Source organism: Trichosurus vulpecula, chromosome 8, assembly GCF_011100635.1.
Source record: "Trichosurus vulpecula isolate mTriVul1 chromosome 8, mTriVul1.pri, whole genome shotgun sequence".
In the NCBI taxonomy this organism is placed as follows: domain Eukaryota; kingdom Metazoa; phylum Chordata; class Mammalia; order Diprotodontia; family Phalangeridae; genus Trichosurus; species Trichosurus vulpecula.
The window spans coordinates 147,080,027-147,101,390 of NC_050580.1; the positions used below are offsets into that span (position 1 = coordinate 147,080,027).

The window sequence follows — 21,364 nt, forward strand, 5'->3', positions numbered from 1 at the left end:
AGCTCCTCCCAAAGCCCCCATTTTAAGAAGCCCAGCTCAGATGTTTAGCCAACTCACCATTTTGTTTCCAACTAACCTTACTCCTTGTCCCCACTCAGCAATCCCTCTTTTTCCTGCTTTTTAAGTTTCCTTTTTTGTGTGGTCTTCCCCCATTAGATTGTAAGCTCCTTGAGGGCAATGTACCCAAGCACTTAGCACAGTGCCTGGCACATAGTAAATGCTTAGTAAATGTTTATTTTATGTGTATTTCCTGTAAGACAGAAAATGTGACAGGAAAACACAATTTTTCCTCCTCTAGAGGAGGACCAATGTCTCTCAATTGGAGAAAAAATTCTGCTTCAGACGTTGAGTCAATGAGTTACAAGGGAAAGAAGCCAAAAACAGTTCAGAATAGACCATAATGGTGCCTAGGTGAGAGAAAGCCTAGGCCAAACCTTATTTCCTTAGTCATTTGGGGCTACACAAGGTGAAGAAACTTTTGTACACAACTTTCCTGAGAAAATTGTGTACAATCATATTTCATATACTTAATATAATATGCATATTTATGTATAATATGTATGTGTACTTTATATTACTAGGGCATTTTTTTTAGCCATTAGCAAAATAGGACCAAAGACAAAAATGGTAAAGCATGTCATAGATATTTAGATTGGATTCCAAGCTTGAGATAGTTAATGACAGGTGAATATCAGTTTGTTGTTAGTTTAGGGTGTGTATGTGTGTATAATATATAAACACGCCTATGGGCAGCAGAGATGGAATCACACCTTCTGTGTTACACCCAAATTCCATTTCTGTTTTGTTTTATGTGTTTGCTAGTTTTTAAATCACTAGACTCTGAGTAGATTCTCACAGATGGAGTTCTGTGTCCCAGTGATGACATTTTCAGGATCTCTCTTGTCTACATCCCAGTCACCCTTGATACATGAGATGGTTCATTTTTACCCTTCCAACTGGTAAAGTTGCCACACATGGGAGTAAGATAAACTTTAAACATATATGCTCTGGCAGTAACCAACATTGAACCTGATCAATCAATAAGCATTTTTAAAACTTTGATTTATTTTATAAATAAATCAATTTTATAAATAAAAAAAAGATGACTGCACATGAAATTATTAAGCACCAATTGTGTGTTTCACATTCTTTTAAAAAATTAATTATTTTCAGCTTTTTAAAAATCCATTTTCTCTCCCTCCTGCCTCTTCACTCCTTGAATAAAAAGAAAAGAAAAAGAAAACCCAGGTAACAATATGCATAGTCACACAAATAAATTCCCACAATGGCCATGTGCAAAAAATATGTCTCATTCTACACCTCCGAAGTCAATCACCTCTCAGTCAGGGTGTGGGTAGCATGCTTTATTAATGGTCATCTGGAATCCTTGGTCATGGTGTTTATCAGAGTTCTTGAGACTTTGAAAGCTGTTTGTCTTTATGATACTGTTGTCATTATATAAGATGTTCTGGGTCTGCTCACCTCTCTGCAGCATTTCCTGTGTCTTTCTAGTTTTCTCTGAAGCCATCCTTTTCATTATTTCTTACAGCACAATAGCATTCCATGACATTCATATACCATAATTTGTTTAGCCTACTTCTCTAACCAAAGGGGAACCCCTTAGTTTTTAGTTCTTTGCCACCACAAAAAGTGCTGCTATAACTATTTTTGTGTGTGTGGGTCATTTTTTTCTTTCTTTGATCTGAGGTATATGCCTAGCAGTAGTATTGCTGGGTAAAAAGGCAACCGTGGTTTAATAACTTTGGAGGCATAGTTGTCCACTGTTTTCCAGAATGGCTTGACCGATTCATAGCTCTACCAAAAAGTGCATTCAAATACCTGTTTTCCTATAGCCCCTCTAATATGTTTTCCATACTCTTAGGCACCATGGAGAACACAGGAAAAAATGTGAGGCATTACTCTTCTCAGAGACTTGCCTTCTAGTTGTGAATACTGTATCAATGGTGAATAATAAGAGAGTATACAAGACCATGAGTGACAGTGAGTCTTGACTTAGAGAAGGCTGGCCTTGGAGTCAGGAAGTCCTAGGTTTGACACCCATTACCTGTGTGACCACGGACAAGACATTTAACCTCTGAATACACCATTCTCTTAAGATCATGCTAGGTACTAGGGATACAAAAGTGAAGAGCACAACAGTCCCTGGCCTCAATCAATCAACAAGCATTTATTAAGCATTTAGTATGTGCCAGGCACAGTGCCAAGCTCTGGAAAAACAAACAAAAAACAAAAATAGCCCTTCCTTCAAGGAGCCTCCTTCAGGAAACACATTCATAAATAGGTACATAGAAGATAAAGACTGAGAATGTAGAAAGTAGCCTTAAAAGGAAAGTCATTAGCAGCAGGGAAGTTCGGAAAGGCCTCCTATAGAAGTGAGTCTTGAAGGAAGCCAGAGATTCTGAGATGTGGAAGTGATAAAAGAGAGCTTTCCAGGAACAGGAATAGGTAATGCAAAGAAGAGATGGAGAAATGGGCATGTGGGAGGAACAGCAATATGGCGGACCATAGCATGTGTAGAGGCCATTGTGTGTAAGAAGACTGGAACGATGGTCTCAAGGAGGTTTACATTCAATGTGGGGGAAACAACATGTATACAGATAAATATAGGGAGGTACCTACCCCATGCCCCTGCAGGATCAGGATGGGCCTCATGTGATCTTTATACTGAGCCTTAAAGAAAACTAGAGAGTCTATAAGGTTAAGGTGAAGAGGACACTCATTTCAGGCACAAAGAAAAACCTGTTCAAAGTCACCGAGTTGGAATATTGTATCAGTAAGGCAATCACAATGTAGATGATAATTGTCAAAATGCCTGTGTGGTTCTGTATCGCAAAGTATACGAGACTCACCACATAGACGGGAGAAGAAGGAAGCCATTTGTTCAGACACCAGGAACCATATCCCACAAGCCATTTATCCAATCTATCAGAGCAGATACATAATATCACAACATGGAGCCTCGCCATCCCAAAACCTCTCTGACCTCCTGCTGGGGTCTTCCCAAAAACAAACTCACACTACAGCTAAGTCAGTCTGTTCAGCTCTAACTATCACAACGGCCATTAGCAGCCATTACTGCCCTCACTCATGCGCTTGCTCTCTCTCTCTCTCTCTCTCTCTCTCTCTCTCTCTCTCTCTCTCTCTCTCTCTCTCTCTCTCTCTCTCTCTCTCTCTCTCCCCCTCTCCCTCCCTCTCTCTCTTTCTCCATTTACTGTGACATAACTTCCTTTTCCTGTCAGGAAGCTCCTCCCACCACATGTGACTTAGGCTTCCTGTGATATAAGCAGGTCATGTGGCCTATTAATGGGTGGAAAAGATCTTCAAATCTAAATTGCTACTACAAATATGGAATGTCCTGGATGGAGAACAGTAGGTAGATCAATTTGCCTAGAGTGATGTCCACACCTTGAGTTCCTCACAATGATGACATCAAAAATCCAGATCTAAATAGGCTCCACCACTGTGACCTGTGTGACCTTTCTGGACCTCACTTTTTTCATCGGCAAAACAAAGAGACTGGGTTAAAGGGTCTCTGAGGTCCTTCCAAGCTCTAGATCTATAACCCTATGACTTGGATTCAAACCTTGGCACCACTACTGTAACCTTATAGACCTTTTTCTAGCCTCTACTCAGTCTCTATTTTGTATGTACCTATTTATGAACATGTTTCCTGCAGTAGGCATCTTGAAGTCAGGGGCTGTTTTTGCTTTTTCTTTGTTTTTCCAGAGCTTGGCACTGTGCCTGGCACATAGTCAATGCTTAATAAAGACTTGTTGTTTGATCATTGATTGATTGAGGTCAGGGAAGTCTAGCACCTCTGGTGTGATGGCTTGCCAAGTCCTTTTCAAGGCTGCTCATCCACCTTTGTTTGGGGTCTTCTGTCACCCAACTCTCACCTGTGGTTCCAAGAAGCTGTAGCATATGCAACAGCCACCCCAATAAACCATCTCAGATGATGGGCTAAACCAGGTTGAGGGTAACCAACAGGCCTCAGACACATTGGTGAATTGGGAGGTACCTACCCCAAACATGTGAAGATTTCTCCTAGCAGAATGGGCAGATGGGAACAATTTGTTCCAACAGCCATGAAGATGGCTGAAGCAGGTGCTGTGGAGCACTTAGTGCTTGCTCAGACATAGAAGATGCCAAGGTCATCCGCTGCATCAAGGGCCATCGCCAATTGTCCAGCCTATTGTCTTGCCACTAGAGTTTGATGACTTTGTGAACCTCTGCCTCACTTAAATCCAATTCACATGCAAAGTGCAAGTGAAGACCACCCCATGATGTCATTGGTCCTCTTGGAAAACAAAGGACAAACAGCAACAGATAGAGATTGAGACCCTGAGAAACAGAGTGAGAGAGACAGAGACAGAGAAGTGTTAAGTTGTGGGAGGTATGATAGGGATGGGAAGAGGAAGTATTAAGTGGGCCTTGGGCAGGGGTTTGGAGAAGGAAATCCAGTGAGGTCTGGAGTAGTCTGGGTATGCTTTCAGAGGGAAGGAGAAACTAGAGTAGAGGTACAAGGGATGACATTTCAATAGAGGGAAAGAGAGAGAGGCCATTCCAGAGTAGAATGAGATTAGGCACAGCTTGTTTGTGACTCTGTCCATCCAGGATTTAGTTCTAATTGAATGAGGAGTACTGGGAACTAAAAATCACAAAAACAAAAACTCTTTTTTGAAGGTAGGTATTTTTTGAAGGTAAGTATTATTTGAAGGTAGGTATTTCCAGAGCACCACCAGAGGAGAAGGTCTATGGGTCACCCATACTTTTCTTCAAACAGACCTCTACTAGACAGCTCACATTTTGAGGTTTCTTCACATTTTTCCTCCAATTCTTAACTGTCTGTAGCAAATAGGGTTTGGTTTTGTCTTTTTGTCTAACTACTCCATACTTTCCACTTCTAGTCATCTGTGTGGCTTTCAGAAATGCCTAGTATATCCCACTGAGTAATTTCGTTAACCTCTGTGGAACTCCCTTTCTGCATCTGCAAAACGAAGAGACTGGGCTAAATAATTTCTGAGGTTCTAGAGCTGTAATCTTATGACCTGGATTCCCATCTCAGCTCCACCACTGTGACCTGTGTGACCTTAAACAAGTTATTTACTCTCTCTGGGCCTGAGTTTCCTCCTACGTAAAACAAAACGGTTGGAGTAGATGACCACTGAAGTCCCCTCCAGCTCTAAATCCAGGACCCTAAAGGGCACAGATGAATTGAGAGAACAACAGAAAGCAAATGAACCCAGTGATATTACTGGCTAAACAAATTTCTGACACACGTATGCAATCAAGGTTAGGAAGTACTGAAGGGCAATCTGGCAAGGGAATGTCATTTAGTAAGGAAAACCCAGCTGTTCCATAAGTGAGCATAAGTTTATAAGATTCTCCCCATAGTTTGCGCATAATGGTTAATGCCCTCCCTTTTGTCATGTTCACCTACTCCAAAGCTATTGGTCTGTGTCCTTTATCAGGAAAATCAATGAAATTTATCACATAGAAATTTATCACATTGAAATATAGGCTTTAAAAAACATTTTTTATACATCCAGGAACCTGAGGGTATGTGCTTTGGAGGCTTTCCACAAAGAGGTGATAATCAATTAATGTTATAAGTAGCACTTTTAAAACAAAATCTACAACTAACTGTAGAACTATTTGAAAAAAACACTCCCCACCTCCCCTTTGATTGGAAACAACTTTGGATGTGTTATATTCACCCTCCTGGATAATAATTGAGTACTTTTACCTTCATCTTGAATAGACACTATCCAGACCCCAAGCATGGAATTGGCTATAGATAGAAAACAGAGGTCATTTCTTGGGGACCAGGGAGGAGGCATTTGTGGTTGCTCAGTTATCTGATGCTTGGAACAGAGCATAGGGTTTAAGGACTTGCCTTCTCTGGCGCCTGGGGCTCCATAGACTGAAAAGAGAAATGTGACCTTCTCTGTATAGGAGGGAAGTATTCATCTTCCAGACCTCCAGTCATGGGGAAAGTTCACTGCTGTTTGTCTGGTTTATCTTTTGAAGTTGCCTGCCAAGGCCAATCTGTTCTAGTACTTTAAAGGCCAGATGGAAGGTCACTTTTATTGCTTACTGAGGGCCTGAACTCCACTGAAGCAGGCTTCCTTTCCTTATGATGACTTATAATATCTCTTCTAGGGCAACTTATGATCTATACTATGTAGGCAGCATTTCTGGGCCAGCCAGAAAGGCCTCATGAGTCAACTGAAGATTTTATATATATAATATACATATATATATACACACACATATGTATGTATGTGTATATATACACATTTATACATATTTATACATGTACATGTGTATATATAAAATACCTTAAGAGCAAGTATTTATACTTCTAAGTTTTTATATTTATAAATATATATACACTTATTTTTATATTTTATATTTTAAGTTTTTATATGGGTAGGTGTTTGCTTTCTATTGCTTTGGTTGTGTCTCACTCTTTGCAACCCCATTTGGGGTTTTCTTGGCAGAGATCCTGGAGTGGTTTGCCATTTCCTTCTCTAGATCATTTTACAGATGAGGAAACTGAGGCAAATAGGGTTAAGGGACTTGTCCAGGATCACACAGCTAGTAAGCATCTGAGGCCATCTTTGAACTAACGAAGATGTGAGTCTTCCTGACTCCAGGATGAGTACTCTATCCACTGTGTCCCCTAGCTGTGGCACTGCCCCTGGAGGGAGGAAGAACTGAGTTCAAATCTGGTCTCAGATACTTACTGTGAAATGGGGATAACAATAACACCTACCTCCCAGGGTTTTTGTGAGAATAAAATGAGATAATATTTGTAAACAGTTTTGCAAACCTTAAAGTGATATATAAATGCTAACTATTTTTGGAGGGGAGGAGGGAAGAGAATAATCATTTATATATAACACTCACTATGTGCCCGACACTATGCTAAATGCTTTACAAATATTATCCCATTCAATTTATTATTATTTGAAAGGATCGATAAAGTCAGGGAGAAGAAAGCTACCATGAGCTAGGCGGATAGAATACTGGACTTAGAGTCAAGAGGATCTGAGTTCAATTCTGGCCTCAGATGCTAGTCATATGACTCTCGGCAAGTCATTTAATCTCCGCCTGCCTCTGTTTTCTCATCTGTAAAATGGGGATAATAATAGCACTTATATTAAAGGACTGTTGTGAAGATAAAATGAGATTTTAAAAAAGTATTTTTTCTTTTTCAAAATTTATTTATTTATTTTTAGTTTTCAACATTCGATTTTATAAAATTTTGAATTCTAAAATTTTTTCCCTTCCCCTTCCCAAGATGGCATGCAATCTAATATAGGCCATACATGTACAATCATATTAAACATATTTCCATATTAGTTACATTGTAAAAAAAGAATCAGAACAAAAGGAAAAAACCATGAGAAAGAAAAAAAAGAGAGAAAATAATACGCTTCGCTCTGCATTCAGATTCCATAGTTCTTTCTCTGGATGTGGATAGCATTTTCCATCAGGAGTCTTTTGGAATTATCTTAGATCCTTGCATTTCTGAGAAGAGCTAAGTCTATTCCAATTGCTCATCTCACATTGTTGCTGTTACTATGTACAGTGTTCTCCTGTTTCTGCTCACTTCACTCAGCATCAGTTCATATATGTCTTTCCAGGTTTTTCTGAAGTCCGCCTATACATCATTTCTTATGGAACAATAGTAGTCCATCACATTCATATACCAAAACTTGTTCAGCCATTCCCCAATTGACGGGCATCCACTCAGTTTTCAACTCTTTGCTACCATGAAAAGAGTTGCTATCAATATTTTTGTACATGTGGGTCCTTTCCCCTTTTTATGATCTCTTTGGGACATACAGATCTAGTAGTGGTATTGCCAGATCAACAGGTATGCACAATATTATAGCCCTTTAGGCATAGTTCCAAATTGCTCTCCAGAATGGTTGGATCAGTTCACAACTCCACCAACAATGCATTAGTGTTCCAATTTTCCAACATCTCATCCAACATTTATCATTTTCCTGTTTTGTCATGTTAGCCAATCTGATAGGTGTGATGTAGTACCTCACAGAGCATTTTTCCATATGACTATAGATAGCTTTAATTTCTTCCTCTGAAAACTGCCTGTTCATATCCTTTGACCATTTATCAATTGGGAAATGATTTGTATTCTTATAAATTTGACTCAGTTCTCTATATATTTTAGAAATGAGGCCTTTATCAGAAACATTGGCTATAAAATTATTTCCCAGCTTTCTGTTTCCCTTCTAATATTGGTTGCATTGGCTTTGTTTGTACAAAAACTTTTTAATTTAAAGTAATCAAAATCATCCATTTTTCATTTTATAGTGCTCTCTATCACTTGCTTGGTCATAAATTCTTCTGTTCTCCATAGATCTGACAGGTAATCTATTCCTTGCTCTCCTGATTTGCTTATAGTACCACCCTTTATGTCTAAAGCATGTACCCATTTTGACCTTATCTTGGTATACAGTGTAAGATGTTGGTCTATGCCTAGCTAGTTTCTTCCATGCTATTTTCCAGTTTTCCCAGCAGTTTTTATCAAGTAGTGAGTTCTTATCCTAGAAGTTGGAGTCTTGGAGTGATAAAAAAACATTTTGCAAACCTTTAAGATTTTTATAAAAAGCTAGCTGTTTTTCTTATTTTTCTTCAAGTCTTGGTCCTCCATAGTTTCTGAATGGGTGAGTTTCCAAAGGCTAGCTCTGCCTTCATATTAATAGTCTGGGACCCCATAGAAACTCATCACTTAACTTTATTTGCCCTATAAATGAAAGCTAATCTGAGAGGGATATCATGAGGCTCAGAGGAGCACAGATGGAAAAATGCTTTGGAGAGTATAAAATGATATATGATTTTCCTTAGGTGGGGGTTGGGGAATCTAGACCTGTGTTACCATTCATACAGGGAATGCCTGGTGAGGACTTTCTTCTATAAAAGCTGATCAGCAACTGCTGAGAGGGCTGTTTTAGGAACTAAGAGTATAAGCCACTTGTCCAGGTTCACATGGCCAGTATGGGTCAAAGGCAAGACCTGAACTCAGGTCTTCCTAACTTCAAGGCATATGCTCTGCCCCTGCTCCAAGATGCTTCTCGGTATATTCTCTATGAATGATAGGTATCAAACCATAGAATTATAGATTATTGCAACAGAAAGGGATCTAAGAAGTCATCCAGGTCAATGTCCTCATTTTACATAGGAAGTGACAGAGGCACAAAGAGGTAAAGTGACTTGATCACAGTCACTCAGTTAGAATCTAAGGTAGAATTCAGATCCAGATTGTCCTGACTTTAACTCTAGTACTCTATTCACTGTGCCATACCGAAAACAAATGTCTACCTCTGGGCCAAGCACCAAGTGGGTGTTTCTGTTTTGCTCCTTAAAAGAAAGGTAGCTGAGGAATGTCCCCTTCACAACTATGGCAGGATTTAACTGACCTCAACTATGCTTTAGGTAAGGACTACATCTGTCTCGGTTATTTCCAGTTGTAGTTTCTACCAGATAAGTCTTAGAAATGTCATGTCATTAAATCCTTGCAAAACGGCATTTACGGTGGAAATTGCAATCAAGTCTTCAACGTGGCTTGGTAGGTGAGTGAAAGGGCCTGTACAATGGATTCTGTGGGAAGTGTTACTAGAAGCAGAGCTGAAATGCTGTTTGAATTACTCAGCCTCGGTGTTCTGGATACTTGCCCAGAGCTGAAATTCAATTTGAAGCATCTTACGAGGAGAGCTCTGGGAAATATGTCTGGCACTGATACAGTCCTTTCTCACCTGACCATATTAGACCAAAGAGGCAGAGCTGTAGACAACTAGGAGCAACTCTTAGGACTCCAGAAACCAAGAGAGGAGAACAAGGAATGGGGGTGGAGGTGGGGAAGGAAGGGAGTGAAAGCCTTGGTTTAAAAGGAGGATTATTTAGAACTATAGTCCTTAAAGTGCTCAGTCTACAAGCCACTTCTGCGTCAAAAACAACCTTTAAACTTGCTACTGCCAAAAGGAGGGTATTCCAGGGCTCTCTGGGCTAACGAAAAGGCAAGTTCGGTTAAAAAAAAATCTATTGCTATTTTTGGCTTCCAGGTCAGGAGCGTGTGTGTGTATGTGTGTGTGTGTGTGTGTGTGTGTGTGTGTGTGTGTCTGTGTGTGTGTGTGCATGCATGCATGCATGCACATATGAAATATATGTCAGAAATGAAGATATAGGGATGGAAAAGGGTTAGGGATTGAAGCATTAGTTGACCATATGCCTCCTTGCAAATGGTAGAGTTCCAGAAGTAAAGACCCATGAGAAGAATGGACACATTTAGGGAAAATACATGGAAAGGACACATGTGACCAAGGCATACTCACAAGGGGGCAACCCTGCTGATGCTGTAGGGTCACCAATGTCTTCTAGTAATGTCGTTGTACTGCTCCCATTGGACCTCTTTCCTGCTTGTCTCACATGGCATGCAACCCATGCCAGATATGTAGTCTCTACTGAATGTGTGAGCATAACATGTAGTCTCTAGGAACTGCTCTTGGGTAATCCTGAGGATCTGCTGGAGTTTGTTATGGTACTCCAATGGTCCCATCGTCACCACACCACTCTGCTTTAAGCTTTTGGCTTCAGTTGAAGTCCAGTTGGAGACTACTTCCTCGTTGGAGGAGGGGGCTCTCCCACTGCTTTTTTCAGTTTAAAACCCAGAGGCTTTTTGATACAGTCTCTTTTTAAAATTATTAATTAATTAATTAATTTTTAGTTTTCAACATTCACTTCCATAAGATTTTGAGTTTTAAATTTTCTCCCTTTCCCTCTCCTTCCCGCTCCCCAAGATGGCACGCCATCTGATACAGGCTCTACATATGCATTCATATTAAACATATTTTCACATTAGTTATTATGTAGAGAAGAATTAGAACTAATGGGAGGAACCATGAGAAAGAAGAAACAAAACAAAACAACAAAAGAAAAGGAGAGCAAATAGTGTGCTTCCATCTGCATTCAGACTGCACAGTTTTTTCTTTGGATTTGGATAGCATTTTTCATCCTGAGTCTTTTGGAGTTGTTTTGGATCCTTGCATTGCTTAAGAAGAGCTAAGTCTATCAAAGTTAGTCATCTCACATTGTTGCTGTTACTATGTACAGTGTTCTCTTGGTTCTGCTCACTTCACTCAGCATCAGTTCATGTAAGTCTTTCCAGGTTTTTCTGAAGTCTGCCTGCTCATCATTTCTTATGGCACAATAGTATTCCATTACATTCATGTACCACAACTTGTTCAGCCATTAACTAAAGGTAGCATCTCTGTCATAGGCCTCACTTTGACTCAAGGTTAGAGATTCCTTGTGGCTCCCTGTTCAATTTCTGTTGGTTAAATCTCACCTAGTCAGCATCAGCTCAGAGGCTACCTTTCTGCAACCTGCCAAAGGTTTTCTGGATTCAGCACCCTTCAGCTTCTCAACTCCAAGACTTTCTTAGTCTCATATAGATAAATGGAAGTGGAAATAGGTATAGGAACAAAATTAAGCCTGGGGAGTGCTTTTTCCTGTCTAGCTACATTCCTGCCTTTAGTATTTATAGTATGCCAGTGTCAAGCCACCCTTTATAGATAAGACTTAGACCCTACCCTCATGGAGTTTACATTCCAGTAGGAGGATATGATACGTGCACAAATAGCTATATCACAAAATAATGCATAAGTACTCTATAAAGACAATGATGGAAATTTCACTAATTGAAGGGAACCAGGAAATAATTTCATGGAGGAGATGGCATTTAAGTTGGGCTTTAAATCACGAGCAGGAATTTCACAGGCTGAAGTGAGGTGAAAGGCATTCCAGACATAAGAAGAGTCATAGGAGCAGTAATTTAGGACTGAACACAAGAGTGTTCCAGAGCCAGCTTTGAGAGCTGATTGTTAAATTCTCAGTATGAACATACACACCTCAGAAATCGCTCAATAAAGCAGGGCTAAATTTACTGTTTTGTTGGTTATGTCTAAGCTTTAAAAAGTGGAGAAAATATTAACAATGCAGACTGCGTCCTGCATTTTTGGAGGTTAGCTATTAAGCATTTATCAGCACATCCCTAGCTGGAAGGAACCTTAGAGGCCATTGAAGTCATTCATCCCTCTCAGGTGAAGAAATTGAGGTAGAAAGAGGTTAAGTAACTAGCTTAGGAATGCACAACTAGTAAGTGTCCAAGACAGGATTGAATTTTAAACTCAGAGTTGCAAGTGCAACATCTAATCCAGTCTAATACATTGTCTCTCAATGGTTGAACCAAGGCACAGCAGAGGAAAATGAAGGTTATGTAAGACTACGTATTGTGGATGGCTAGTAGTTCAGCCAGAGTGGAACAGAGAGTACTTGGAGGAGGGTAACACGAGATAAGGCTGGAGATGAAGGGCAGGAACAGAGAAGCCTCCAAAGGAGTTTGTATTTTATTGGGTAGATAATAGTCCAGACAACTGGGCTTTTCATGCTTTAGGAACCATTCATCCAAACACTAGTACGGGAAAGGGCTTATATACCCAATACATTATCTCCATTCACATCTCTGCCCTTCCTGATCTTAGACAAAGCAATTCTAGATCGGGGAGGGATTTTTTTCTAATTTTGGGAGATCATGACCAGTAGTAACAATTAATAAAAATATCTAGAAAAAAACATCAAGTGAGAAGATGTGATCTCTGTGTTGCTGGTTCAGTGCCTGGGAGGAATCGATGAACATTCTGCTAATTAACACTTATAAAGCTGGATGTCCCTAACCATTGGTCCCTATTTATCCCCTTTTGGGTTGAAATCTGGGATTTAAAGATGCAGGTTGGGGCTTAGGACTTCTATTGAAAGTGGAACCTGAAAAGAAAGGCTTAGTTCCAGGGATGGGGGTGCAGAGACTAAGGCTGGCAAGAGGTGAGAGGCTATAAGTAGGTCACTGGCCTGGAGTGTTGATGTGTTTCTCTGCTCTTTGTTCCAGTCACCTGTCTGTGCTAGGAATTCTACACTTGATCAGTTGAATGGAATGTGTGACAGACACTGACCAAGAGCCCCAGGGGCATACAACAAAGGCTTCAGTTAGCAATACCAACCCATCCTGAATGGTTATACTTAGCAAACAGTCCCATTTAAGTCACTATAGGATTGAATGATCCCCTTTCTATATGTCGATGAGTTCTAAAGATCCCTTGAAATGCTCAGCCACAATCATCCTTGTCCCCAGCCCTTATTTTCTATTGCCTCAGCAAGGCACCAAATAAGTCTAGAAATAACTTGTCCTCAAGTGAACCTTTCATAAACAGAACAATAAAATACCCCACCAGAAAGGGACCTTGGAAGTCCCATCATTTTATGCCCTAAGGCCCCTAGAGATGAAGTGACTTGCCCAGAGTCAGACAGCTAGCTGACCAGTTAGTAAACACAGAGGCGGGAACGTGCTGGTAAATGTTTAATGACCAGATGTCCAGGAAGAAAAATCTGTATATGACACACTTTAAAATTTAAAATGCATTATTAACATTTTCTCTATCATTCTCTTAATTCTAGATAATCAAAACAATAAATCAAACCCTGATTTGCTGATTTCTGAGGTTTAAGTGCAAAGCACACCAAAAATGTAACGATTACCCAAATGGCTCCAGCAGCATAACACTTCATGAATCCTGAATCAAGGAGCTGCTTCTATTAAAATAATGACCATTAAAAGAGATATGTGAAATATATGTATATATGTGTGTGTATACATACATATAGTTTATATTCTATATATAGTGTGTGTGAAGGGAGGAGGGAGGGAGGGAGGGAGGGAGAGAGAGAGAGAGAGAGAGAGAGAGAGAGAGAGAGAGAATCTAGACTGGCAAAACCTATTTGCCATCACTTTAAAAATAAACAACAAAATGAGAAGATATGATGTATGATTTCTGGGGACTTGGAGTTCCTGTTTGTATTTCAAGCCAAAATGAATCTAAATAAAGTTAATCCTTCATTCTAGTAGGATCATAGGTAAAGAGCTAGATAGGATCTCAGAAGCTATCTAATCCATCCTGCTCATTTTAAAAATGAGTTTTCTCTTTTCTTTCTCTTTCTCTTTTTCTTTCTTTTGAGATGGGTCTTCTCATCTTTCCCAGGCTGAAAATAGAGTAGCCACTCACAGACCCAATGCAATTACTGAGTGGTCCAGAAGCTTTGACTAGTTCCAATTCTGACCTGGGCTACTTCATACCTTCCAGGAAGACCAGTGGCCCTCAGGTCTTGGGGGCTCACTGTATTGGTGCTAGAGTTAGTATACATGCCCACTCTAGCCCACTGTGGCTCAGCACTCCAGAGATTCTTCAGCTGCAGACACCCCAGTAGGCATGGGCCACCACAGCTGGCTGCAGATGAGCTCTAAAGAGAAAGGTACACAATTTGCCATGAGTCATATAGAGCATTCAAGATGGGATCTGAACTTCAGTATTTGACTCCAGAGTTAATGCTTTTCCTTTTTTTTAAGATAATTTATTTTTAAAATGCTGAATTTGGAAGGCAGAGCCAAGAGGGCAGAAAAAGGCAGTGACTTGCCTGAGCTCACCCCAAAACCTCTCTAAACACCTTTAAATAATGCCATAAAACAATTCCTGGAGCAGAAGAACCCACAAAAAGATGGGGTGAAATAATTTTCCAGCCAAAGACAACTTGGAAGTTGGGTAGAAAAGGTCAGTCACACCTGGGTAAAAGTGGAGCACAGTCCAGCACAGGCCGTACCAGCTCAGACTGGGCCTCAGCAAACCATGAGCAGGCCTTGGGAGCCACTGAATCAGCAACAGCAGTGGCTGCTTCCAGAGCTCTCAGCCCACAGATGGTAAGAGGGAAGATGATACTTGTAACTCATAAGAACTTTCTCGTTCTTAGGGCAGTTAGAAGGAGTATATATACAGACAGGGGGCACAGGTGTGAGTTGAATATGAAGGGATGATAGCTAAAAAAAAATAAATTTAAAGACTGAGAGAGGAATGTACTTGGAGAAAAGGAAAGGGAAAGGTAGAATGGGATAAATTACCTAACATAAAAGAGGCAAGAAAAAGCTTTTTACAGTGGAGGAGAAGATGAGGGATCTAGGAGAGAGTGCCTTACTTTCATCAGAACTGGCTCAAAAAGGGAATAACATACATAGTTAATTAGGTATAGAAGTCTACCTTACGCACAGCAAAGTAGAAGAAGGTGATAAAAGAAGGGGTGATAGAAGGGAGAGCAGATTGGGGGAGGTGGTAGTCAGAAGCAAAACACTTTTGAGGAGGGACAGGGTGAAAAGAGAGAGAGAATAGAATAAACAGGGTAGGGGAAAAATGATGGAGGGAAATACAGTTAGCAATAGTAACTGTGAAAAAAATTTTGATGCATGTTTCTCTGATAAAGGCCTCATTTCTCAAAATATAGAGAGCTAAGTCAAATTTATAAAAATAAGAGCCATTCCCAAATTGATAAATGATTAAAAGATATAAAGTTTTCAGATGAATTACCAAAGTTATCTATAGCCATATGAAAAAATGTTCTAAATCACTATTGATTGGAGAAATGCAAATTAAAACAATTCTGAGGTACCACCTCACACCTATTAGATTGACTAATAGGATAGAAAAGGAAAATGACAAATGTTGGAGGGGATATGGGAAAAATTAGACATTAATGCACTGTTGGTGGAGTTGTGAACTGATTCAATCATTCTGTAGAGCATTTTGGAACTATGCCCAAAGGGCTATCAAACCATCTATACCCTTTGACCTAGCAATACCACTACTAAGTCTGAATCCAAAAAGAGATAAAAAACAAAAAGGAAAAGGACCTATATGTACAAAAATGTTTATAGTAGCACTTTTCTGGGGGCAAAAAATTGGAAATTGAGGGGATGCCCATTAATTGGGGAATGACTGAGCAAATTGTGGTATGTGATTGTGATGGAATACTATTGCACTATAAGAAATGATGAGCAAGATGCTCTCAGAAAAACCTAGAAAGACTTACCTGAGCTGATACAAAGTGAAATGTAATGTCTACAAAGTAACAGCAATATCGTAAGATGATGAGTTACAAATGACTTAGCTAGTTTCAGGAATACAATGACTCAAGACAACTCTGAAAGACTTATGGTAAAAAATGCTACCCATCCCCGGAGAAAGAACTGATAGTGTCTGAACACAGATCGAAGCATGCTTTTTAAAACTTTCTTTATTTGATTTTGGGGGGAAGGTCTATGTTTTCTTTCACAACATGGCCAATGTGGAAATATGTTTTGCCTGACTAAACATGTATAACCTATATCGAATTGCTTGCCTTCTCAATGGGGGAGAGGGGGAGGAAGGGAGAGAATTTGGAACTCAAAGTTTTAAAAACAAATGTTAAATATTGTTTTTACATGTAATTGGGGAAAAATAAAACACTAAAAATATTCTGAATTTGACAATTAATACACATGAATTTTTCATATGAAATCACCTTAAAATCATCAAACTACTTTTTTTTCTTTGTTTTACTTTGTCTTTTGAGAATCAGTCACTATTCTTTCTCCTGTACCAAGCTGCTTCCTCTTTCATTTTTGGGTGAGGAGAAAATGGCCTGACAGTCAAGCCCAACCTGTATGAGATTTCCTTATCTCAATCAGGGCACCTACGTAACTTGAAATCCTCTTAGTGATTTAGGCTTCTTTGATTTATCTGCTTTCTTAATTTTTACAAATACTAAACACTATCCTTCCCAACGTCCACTCCTGATTCCTAGGCTCCCCTGTCTGTTGAGAAGACCCCAAAGATTTGTAATAAAACATGAGTCTGACCTAGCTTCCTTTACACTATATTCCTTGTTATTGGCTGATCGTGGTGAATGTGGGTCATGTCTTAGGTCAGCATAGTTGTGACCCCTCATGAGCTATATATGGCAGAGTAAGCAATGCTGGACCAAACAAGGTGTGTACCTCACTGAGATTTCTTTTCTTTCAGCATCTGGCCCTTTAAAGAACTCTCTACCCCTCAAAGTAACCTCTTATTAATTGGCTATTTGGCTTTCATCTCTGAAAAATACCTATGAACTGATCATCAGCATTTTGATCCTTGTTGGTAGGTGGGTTAGAAAGTAGGAGCATCCAGGTAATTGGGGATAGCAGGAACCATTGCAAAGCCTTCTTGTCTGGCCCTGGTGAACATGACCAGCTCATTCCCTGGAATAGAACTGTATCATGTTTGCCCTAGACCAGTTTGAAAGGTCTTGACAAGTACAACTTTCACCCTATCTTTTTTATGGCCCCATTAATCTTAAGTCAACTGAGCATACACTGAGTCTGACTTTTTAAAAATATATGCCTCCCACAAATGATAAACTCTCCAGCCTGGATCTGGTTTCTGCAGGGGAATAGGGCAGTATGATGCCGAGAGGCAGTATGATGCTAAAAAGGGCACACCTGCCTAGCATAGCACCCGGGCTATTGATTCTCAATATGCTGACTCTTTGGCTGTAAAAGTAACCCTAAATCCAACTTGGCTGTCTTCCCACATGTGTCAGAGGAGAAGACACTGGCACCATGCTTGGGACATTAGCAAGCAAAACCAGCATTCTCTACTTGCTTCCTGCAAACTCACCATCCTTATTCATCTTCTCTTGTACTCATCTCTCCTTTCACACCAGTACCACTGTAGTTCAGACACTCAATGTCTCTAACCTAGTCTATTGCTACAACTTCCATATACGTTTCTCTGCTTCATCTCTCTTCTCTTAATCCATCTTCTACACAGCTGCCAAAATAAAGCACAGACCTGACTATCTCTCTCCCCCACTTCAAAAGTTGCTGGTTCCCTATTGCCTCGAAGATCAAATGCTAACTCTTAGGTATGGACATTTGAAGCCAAATATGGTATGGCCCCAGCCTACCCTTACAGATTCATTTCCTGTTCTCCTTCACACACTGTGTTCCAGACATTTCCCAAACTCTAGAGCTTTGTACAGGCTGTCCATATGCCTGGACTATACGTCCTTCTCATCTCCACCCCTTACAGTCATTAGCTTCCATCAAGGCTCCCCTCCTGAATTTTCTATGTTTTAATGCTCCCTTCCTCCCCAATTTAACTTGTATTTACTTATCTTTTCAGTAAAATGTAAGCTCCTTAGGGTCTGGGTTGTTGATTTGTTTTTTGGTTTTTTTTTTTTGTCTTTTTATCTGTGCTTAGTAGGGTTTCTTGCACACAGTAGGTTCTAATTAAATACTTGTTAAATTTAATTGGCTGAATTAAGGGGGCATGAAAATGACATATTCTGTCCTTATTGAAACTTACAGAAAGATTATGTTGCCCCCAAAGTGGTGCTGAAGCTATCTGCACAAGACTGACCTGAGGGTGTTGCTGTCTGGTTCCTGAATCCTAGTATCTTGGTCCTTTTAAGGATTAAGAGAGAATCTTTGGCCCAATTCTTCCAAAAGGAAGCCCCCAGTTGAAGAAATGTCATTGTGCACCAACGTGAATCGTTCTCAGTGTCAGCCTGAGCTTTGGGCACATTCTTGATCTGCTTTCCAAATTCTTGCCTCTGGCTTGCCCTGTGTTTTTACCATATCCCATCCACATTCCTGGCTGCCCTGTGCATTCCTTCAGCTCAGTTTTGGCATTCTTAATCATCCACCTTTGACTCCTTTTTCACCTTTGTTATTCTGTCTGCTTTCCCTTATCTCTAAATTACCTGAGAACTGATGCTATCCCCTTACTGGCTTTCTCCCTCCCCCCCATGCCTGTCACCTTCAATTCTAGGCCCTTCACCATCCTGATTGATTATGTAACCCTTTACCTGCTGCTTAATAGTGAGAGGACAAGACAGTCACAAAGGTCCCACCTCACCAAAAATACCTCTGTGTGCCTGAAATTCCATATTAGAATCTTTCCTTCATATTATTACTCCAGGAATGACACTGTTTAACCATGACACAGGCTCATGAAAGGGGCAATATCTTAGGAAGGATTAATGGATCAGGTTACCTAGTAGAGAACTCGGCCTGTAGAACATAAGGCCTATGACTCAAAGCAATCTGCTGCTTTCCTTTCACTGCCAAATATTGTAGGTGTTCAATAAATATTTTTTGGATGACTGATTGCAGATGTTCCCACTCTCTAACTCCTAAGACCCAAAGGTGTTCATTAACAATATGGCCTTTCATATTATAGAGGCCTTATATCTTCTTTTCTCTGGGTACCATGTTATACCTGACTCTTCTTTCTATTTTCCTTTTTACCTAAGGCACCCAGGTGTTTCTTTGAAAGCTGGTCTTGGTTAATGAAGTGTAGTATACGTTCTATGGCCTCATTCTCCCAGAACAAGGGCTGTAACACCTCCCCCTTGGTGTTCTAGGGGTTTAGGGTGTTTGTTTTCTAATGCTAATAGCCCAAGCTCCCTGAGATCACACACACACACACACACACACACACACACACACACACACACACACACACGCACAACACATATACATCTTAGGTAACAGTGAATAGTGCTGCTCTGGTTCCATTTAATCACATAACAAGAATTAGCTATTTCAAAGGGACATTTACTTAAAAGAACAAATGTACAAACATTTCTCCCAACACATTAGGGGCACACTCTCCCCATACCACTCTCTGTGGAGAGTGGGCTCAGACCCAACTCAGTTTCTGCATAACATTGGTTCCACCAAGTTCATGTCCAAATATGGCATCGCTGTTGGTGAGATCTTGTGTCAGTTATCACTGGGCTGGGTCCTGATGGTTGTTCATTGGTTCTCAGGGCATCTATGCTGGGCTGGCTGCAAAACCCAGATCGTGGAGGTTTACTCACTTGAACTTTGAAAACTCACAAGGTCAGAGTCTCCAAAATGGAAAAGAACCTAAAACATAAAAGAACAAATGCAGAGGCAAATGTCAGCCTCAGATAGAAGAAGGCCCAAGGCTTCTTCCCTTATGGTATTGCTTCTCACCAGGTGACATCAGCAAAGGAATCAATCAGCAAGAGAAGAGTCAAAGAGAAGATAGCCAAGGCTCAGGTCACTAATTTTTTTTTTTGAAGGCACCTCTGATTCCAGCAATGCAGCCAATCAGAAAGGCTTCTCACAACCATGTGGTTAACCAACTAGAGCAGATTATAGAATGTACAGATGCTTTTATTTCTCCAAGGTTCTTCCATCACATGGCATCATGATTATTCCAAAAGCAGGCTCTCTAAACTCCTCCATATGGGGAGATACCATCAAAGGTGTTCTATTCTAGTGACCATTACAGAAGGAGCAGATAGGAACCAAGAGGAGTTAAAAGGAAGTGTAGGGGCAGCTAGGTGGAACAGTGAATAGAGCACTGACCCTGGAATCAGGAGGACCTGAGTTCAAATCCAACTTCAGACACTTATTAACTGTGTGACCCTGGGCAAGTCACTTAACCCTGATTGTCTCCCCCTTTTCCCTCCAAAAAAAAAAAAAAAGAAATGTAGAGATCGCCTAGTCCAATCTCCCACCCAAGTCAGGGAACTTTTCTTCAGTATCCATGCCAAATTATCATCACTGTTCCCCAGAGCTGTAACTAACATGAAGTGAATAGGGTTTTTCTCCAGGGTTCTAACATTCAAGGGAATGTACTTCTTTGCTTGGGGGTAAGGAGATGTTTCCTTGCCTTACAGTCTGCCCGTGTCACCAAGTGGCAAAACTGTCCCCAAGCTGCCGTGTCTCCACCCTTTTTGAGCTTCACCATCCACCTTTGGATCAACCTGGCTCAGCCTTTATGTTTGGCAAAAGGAATGACCTCCCCTTTTCTGATCTCTGACAGGAAAAGCTACAGCCCCTTCTTAGTGTTTAAAGGCCAGCACAATCTGGATCCAGCCAACATCTTTAGATTTATTTCACATAACTTTCCTTCACATTCTCTACAACTCAAACTAGATGACTTTGTCCCTTCCCTAAGGCCCAAACACCATGCCAGTAATTTTCTTACCCAAAGTACCACCCTGCCCTAGGCCACCAATTATCTTTGTCAGTTGTCTCCTCCATTAGAATGGAAGCTCTCTGAGAATAGGGTCTGTCTTTCCTTTTCTATATTCACATCTAACTACTTAACCCAGTGCTTGGCACAATGACAAACACTTAATAAATGCTTTTCCATTCAGTCAGTCAATAACCATTTTGTTAAGTGGCTGTTAGGTTCCAGGTGCTGTGTTAAGCACTAGAGATGTTCATTCTTCCTTTTCGAAGACGGCCAATGACATCATAAGATGATGTCTTGGCTCTTTTGTGAATTGGATTTAAGTGTGGTCACTGTGGAAGCTACAGCTTCTTGGAGCCACAGATAATAATGAGAAGGCCAAAGTTATTGCCTGAACTCCCTCC

At 40.4% G+C, this 21,364-nt stretch overlaps 2 long non-coding RNA genes across 2 annotated transcripts in view; one reads left to right on the top strand and one right to left on the bottom strand.

The window, feature by feature from the left end:
- The window catches only part of LOC118829352, a 54,442-nt gene that overhangs the window by 25,563 nt on the left and 7,515 nt on the right, over positions 1-21,364 (top strand). The gene's annotated exons all lie outside the window — the stretch shown is intronic.
- LOC118829351 overlaps positions 19,544-21,364 on the bottom strand; it is a 60,963-nt gene continuing 59,142 nt past the window's right edge. The window contains exon 2 of the long non-coding RNA XR_005008993.1: positions 19,544-19,879. This is a non-coding gene — a long non-coding RNA (uncharacterized LOC118829351). The remainder of the gene's footprint in view (positions 19,880-21,364) is intronic.